Source organism: Haliotis rubra, unplaced genomic scaffold (genome assembly GCF_003918875.1).
Source record: "Haliotis rubra isolate DU_JTF1 unplaced genomic scaffold, ASM391887v1 Scf523, whole genome shotgun sequence".
Classification (NCBI taxonomy): Eukaryota; Metazoa; Mollusca; class Gastropoda; order Lepetellida; family Haliotidae; genus Haliotis; species Haliotis rubra.
This window is the reverse complement of record NW_025767217.1, coordinates 360,096-366,868: the sequence shown is the minus strand read 5'-3', so window position 1 is coordinate 366,868 and position 6,773 is coordinate 360,096.

The following is a 6,773-nucleotide window of genomic DNA, read 5'->3' as shown; positions in this document are numbered from 1 at the left end:
ACGTCGAAATACAGAAATAATGGTTGCTAGGCAAAAGTGATATGTGCGCATATGATATATATGACACTGGTAATGTTTCACCATGTGGATAATAATACCTTATATTGTCAAATCAGTTTCAACTCAGACCACTGGCTTGTTGGTTGTGGATATTGATTTGAACAGAAACGATTTATCTTGCATGGAATACATTGTTCCTTATTTATACTATTCAACTACAGAACTGTTCATGTTTAATTTTGTTCTTGAAGGCTGGAAATGAAGTTATAAAGCATGTATTGTTTCCATGGCAATCTTGAATGCTATTTGTAGGACAACATATATGTAGGTAAAAGAATCCAGACTCATTCGGTCATCACAGACATTCAGACTCTCTATCACGCCGAAGACCCCGGTTCAATTCCCCACATGGGTACAATGTGTGAAGCCCATTTCTGGTGTCCCCGGCCGTGATGTTGCTGGAATATTGCTAAAAGCGGCGTGAAACTAAACTCACTCACTCAGGCGCAGTAACTTGGTTGAGATTTGGTCGTCACTGTACCCTGATAATGTGGATGGATGCTGACATTATCAATCACTGGATTGTCTGGTCCAGATTATGTATTGCTGAGTGCACATTAAACAAACAACAAAATGCCATTGTCAAAAGTAGAGTTTTATTTTACAACAATAACATATGCTTTCCAGCAAAACATTATTTACAATGATTACAGGTACCTTTTCACAGCAGGTGACTCAAATAATGGCAGACTTTCTTTTTGTCCTTTGAAATTCTTATACAATTTTGGCCCCACATTTAAAGTATTTCTGTTGATAACAACAGTAAATTTTACACATTTCTGGTGGGCATAATGGAAAAAAATATACATTTTTCAAGTACACATTTTTTTTACCTTTTCAATTTTTTAGTCAGTGGATTTTTAAGCCAAGTTTTCTAAAACATCAGGCAAAAATTGAACGGCTAGTGATTCACTTCCCCCAAATTGTTTGGTACAAATGTTACGTACAGTGATGATCATTTAGGTGTGTGGGTGCTACTGAATATTCATGGCCACAGAATTTCATGTGATCTCAAGCATGTAACCTGTTAGCACCATTATTTTTATGTGCATGTCGATTTTATTAATGAGCCTCAATCCCAAGCATGCAAAATTGACAGATTATTTGTTAACATGATAGAATACAAATATTATGTATTATTAAATGCCATTTTTTTCGTAACTTCTTTGAAATTGTTTATTTCAGAAGGGACATTGGATACGTTTCAGTAGCAGTGGCTGACAAATATAGTAAACTCACACTTTGTTTGGCTGCGCTGGGCTAGCTATGTAGATAAAGCATTAACTTCTGAAGCTGAGAGCATGGGTTCCATTTCCTTATCATTACAATATTTAAAGCCTCTTTCTGGTGTTCCATACTTTTATGTTGCTAGCTTATTGCAGGATTACTGTTTAACAAACTCACTCACTAAACTCTTACTTCACGTGTACCTGGGTAGCCTGGTGGATAAAGTTTTCGCTTGTCATACTGAATGTTTGGGTTCGATTTCCCTTGGGGTACAATGAAAACTGTTTGTCATGTCAGTGTTGCTGGAATATTGCTTTAGGCGAATTTAAACCCAGCTTCCTCAAAGGGCCCCCAGAATTTGCTTTAGGACATAATGGTGCACATTTTCTTTGGATATGAATAGGGTAAAGTAAAGCTGTGCAATGTTTGTTGAATATTTTCCATTTGACACTGCCATACTGATATTTTAAAACTGATTGTACAGTATGATTGTGCAGTATGATTGTGCATTGATTATCCTGTCTCCATTCTGTTATAAACACTTGACCAATTTGACATGATACCTTTGTTTTGAGTTTGGATCTCATGACATGAAGGGAAGTGTCCAAGAAACAAACAGCATTTTCACCATATTGTGACATTTGCTGGTCGTCACAGTACAATACATTAAACTATGATTATAACAAACTCACAACACAACTAGTATTAATTTGTTTTATACAGCGTTAGAAATCCCTGCCTGCCTGACAGCCCAGGACGGGTTATTTTCAACACGGACTGCCAGATTCTCAAATTCACGTGCCCAACAGTTGGGTTAAGATTTAGACATGAGTATGAAGATATTTTGTGGGCGGGTAAGTTTTGGTCAGGGCTGCATAGGGGTGCAGGGGTGAGCACCCCCTTTTTGTGCTGAAAGTTTGTTAAATGACCATTGAAATTAGGGTGAAAATGAAATGTGCACCCCTCCTTTTCTCAATAGTGTGCACCCCACTTTCTCAAAAAGCTGTATCCGCTCCTGGGCTGGCAAGTTTTGCATCTAACCAGCCCTGTGGTCTGTCTGAAATTTTTGGGAGTTATATACCCTGTTATATAGCCATATTTTGTCATGCACATTTCAACTAAAAGACACAGGAAAAAAACCATACAGTTCGTTATATCCGTCAGTTTGTTAGAAGTGTGCTTTTTGTAAACAGGGGCGGTGGGGTAGCCTCGTGGTTACAGCGTTCACTCGTCATGCTGAAGGTATGGGTTTGATTCCCCACATGGGCACAATGTTTGAAGCCCATTTCTGGTGTCCCCACCATGATATTACTGGAATATTGCTAGAAATCACTCATAAACATTTTACAATGTGGCATTTTAATATATAATTGAAGTGAAAAAGGTACTGTCATTTCTCTTGAAATGTTGAATTAAAGGGTACAGAAGCAGAAATCCATGTCACCTTGTTCTTGATCGTCACAAATACAAAGTCTTGTTGCATACAGATTTTTCTTACCAGTTTTGGGGACTTGTGTCCCAATTTGGTTAGATATATTGAGAGCTCATTTTGATATTACTGTCATTTTAAATTTAGATGTATTCAAAGTTCATGTACAAGAGAGGCATTGTGCTGTTTATCTTATGGTCATCTTGGTGCAGTGGGGTAGCCTAGTGGTTCAGGGTTTGCTCGTCATGCTGAAGACCCGGGTTCGATTCCGCACATGGGTACAATGTGTAAAAGCCCGTTTCTGGTGTCCCCTGCCGTGATATTGCTGGAATATTGCTAAAGGCAGCGTGAACTATATTCACTCACTCACTCATTGTCATGGTTAAGTTCATATGGTATTGATGAGTGAGTGAGTGAGTTTGGTTTTACGCCGCTTTTAGCAATATTCCAGCAATATCACGGCGGGGGACACCAGAAATGAGCTTCACACATTGTACCCATGTGGGGATTCTAATCCGGGTCTTCGGCGTGACGATGGTATTGATGACGGTGATGATCCTGATGGCAACACTTCACTCCCAAGACCAAGCTATAGTGGTCAAGGAGTCAAGGGGTTTTATCATTTAAATGACCGAGCTGAGATATAATACCTGCATGACTGACAATGGTATTAAATTTTGTGACCCTGACTCTACCATAGGACATGTGTGACATGTGACAGTGTTATTGCATAGAATACCAGCTAGAAATACCAGGATGACTTTTTTCTGTTCAGAGATACCTTGGAAATATTTTTTCCAGTTTTAATATTTGAAATGTGGAAACCTTAAGTTCTTATGTCTTATCTAAAAATGCAAATCAATTCATGACCTTTGAAATATTTTTTCAGTTTTAATGTTTCAAATTTGAAATCTTGTGTGTTATCTTAAAATGAAAATCAGTTCATGAAAATATTTGCATAATCTGAGAATTGTCATGCTTTCCAGATTTAAGATGTAAAAAAGATCGGAATGCAGACAGTCCTAACCAAGAGTTTATTATTGGGACTTTGTTTCATTATGGGTTACTGTTTTCTTGTTCTTTATCGAGTTGTGCAGAAACAATGATCAATGTCATGTAAAGGTAATGGATGGCTTGTGATACAGACTCACAGAATCTCAAAAGTAAAATGTAATGATATGTACCATATTTGCTGAATTAAGCACCCTGCTTATTACAGTGAATATCGTATCCCAAATATTTATCAAGTTCATGGCAGCACTGGTTCTTGCCGCTGTGAATGTCCAACAGACCAATTCAAGTGGCTGTGTAATCAAGAAGTTGGTGAATGGCAGCACTGCTGAGAGTTTAGTGTCACCCCTGCCAGGAGCTCAGATTGCCAGATTTTGATTGGCTGGTTATTTATAGATATGCACTCAGTTACTCTGAATGACCAAGACATTGCATTCATTGATGGGAGGAAGTCTGTCCATCATGGAAGAGAAATGCTTTGCTTTGCTGATAATATATTAATATTGTCCTTGCAAATAATGGGGACAGTTTTATGTAGAGGTAATGTGTTGTTTGGTGAATGTAATTTGAACATCTTGAGGACACATCTACTACTTTCCATCTGGATAGTAAATGAGTATTTGTTAACAGTAAATATTTGGGTTAAGATTGACTCGGTTTCAGCAGCAAAAGATGTGATAGTCTTTCTGCATCTCTGTTTTAGAAATACCACCAGGTAATTTCACTGATGACTTTTCCAACTTAGTACATTCCTTCAGGAATCAACCTGGCTCGATGCCATATACTAGCAGGTTTATCTATTTGTGGAAAGAACAGGGCCTAGATTTTCGAAGCTCTCTTAGCACTAAGATAGTTGTAAGTGCCATGCATTAACATTAACTTACGACTATCTTAGCGCTAAGAGAGCTTCGAAAATCTAGGCCCAGGTGTTAAACATGATCGTATTTGTTGGTACAAAAAAGATAATTTGTTTTGTTCCTCACTATTAAAGAAAGGTTCTTCAGAAAAAAGAACAGTAATTTAGTTTGACAGTGGCAAATCCTGATAGACGTGCACCCTGTTTTTATCAGATATCTGACTTGTCAATATACTTTGGGACTTGGTTGTGGACAAAAGAACTTACTTCCATCCTCCATTTGTTTCAGCATCTAAGCTCAGCATCGGTATAATTTCATTACAAATTACTTTAACACACATGTAGATGCATGTCTAGATATATTGATCTAATAAGAACGTTACTTCAGGATGTTTTGTAGGAGAATTGACAAACCGTTTGTTATCAGTATTCCGTTTCAATTAATTATTTGTGTTTGTGATACAGTATTTTTCTAAATGAAATACATTCTTCAAGCTAAACAGTTCCCAGCAATAATATGATGCCCCATGATTATTTTTAATGTTTTTCCTTGACTTTGTTCTCAAACTGGATATTGGGTAACACAGAATACCAGTCTTAATACTCATTGTATAATACAGAAGCCGTTGCCATGGAATCCTTCTTAAAGATGGTCTTGTCTCCAGGAAAATGAATGTCAAATTGGAAATAAGAAATATTACTAAAACCGGAACCCATGTTTGGTATCCCCTGCCGTGATATTGCTGGAATATTGCTTTAAGCGGCGTAAAACTAAACTCACTCACTAAAAACGGTTAATAACCTCACTTTTTTTTACCTCGACAGTTCTTTCTATTTACAACTCATTAACCAGTCTTTGGACACCTTTGGCAGCAGAACATGTCCCCTGTAAGATACTGGTCGTAAGAGGCAGCTATGTGGATTAGGTGGTCACCCTCGTGTCTTGTGTTGGCATTCTCTGACCACTTGGTTCATTGCTCAAAGCATCAGTCTCTTCACTGTGTGGTCCAGATTCCGTTATATACACACTGCCATGATATACCTTGATTATGATGGGGCAGTGGGGTAGCCTAGTGGTTAATGCCTTCGCTCGTCCCACTGAAGACCAGGGTTCGATTCCCTACATGGGCACCATGTGTGAAGCCCATATATATTGTCCCCCGCCATAATATTGCTGGAATATGGCTAAAAGTGGCGTAAAACCCAACTCACTTGCTTGACTTGAAGCAACAGACTACAGGTCCTGTAATCCTATTTGCTCTGGCATCGATGTACCAGTGACTTCACAAGCCACGAGAGCTGGAGACAAGACCATCTGTAATTGATACATGTGGTAACATATGCAAAGAACACCATGCTCTGTAAACAGGGCACTCCGACTGATTACACTCAGCTCAGGTAATCAATAAGCCAAGCCACAGGTAGTGGTGCGCCTTCACAGATTCCTGGCTTGGTAACGATGTCTTGGTAACGATGTCTTGGTGGGATGAATATTTCATGCTGCCCACATGCCAAGACTTGTAGGGCATGGTCTGAGTGGCACAGTCATTGTTTCATTCATGTTTATTTTCTAGAGATGTACATAGACTACGTTTACATTGTGTTTAACTTATGTAACCCATTGTGCCTCACATCATAATAAATTGCATATTTTCACGGTCAGTATTGTCATGCGTTTTCATTCCATTGCATTCAATACAAGACTTGATCTTTGTAGTACGGGGACGGTGAGGTAGCCTAGTGGTTAAAGTGTTCGCTCGTCATGCTGAAGTCCCGGGTTCAATTGCCAACATGGGTACAATGTGTGAAGGCTCTTTCTGGTGTCACCGCCTTTTTGGTGTAGTGGTTAGAGCGTCCGCCCGGTGAGCGGAAGGTCGCGGGTTCGATCCCCGACCGCGTTATACCAAAAGACGTTAAAATATGGTACTTGTTGGTCCCTGTCTGGCGTTCGGCATTAATGGGTACGACAAGGACTGGTCGGCTCGGAGTCAGTATAATGTGTCTGAGTGGGGTATTCATGCTTCACTGCGGCATGGTATCTCAGTGGGCTAGCACTATAAAACCAGCTTCAGTCTGGGCTAGTACAAGCAGACACACATACACATACAAATGCATGCACGGTCATATGAGCGAAGTATTCTCAAGCACGACGTTAAACCCAATTTCACCTCACCTCTTTCTGGTGTCCCT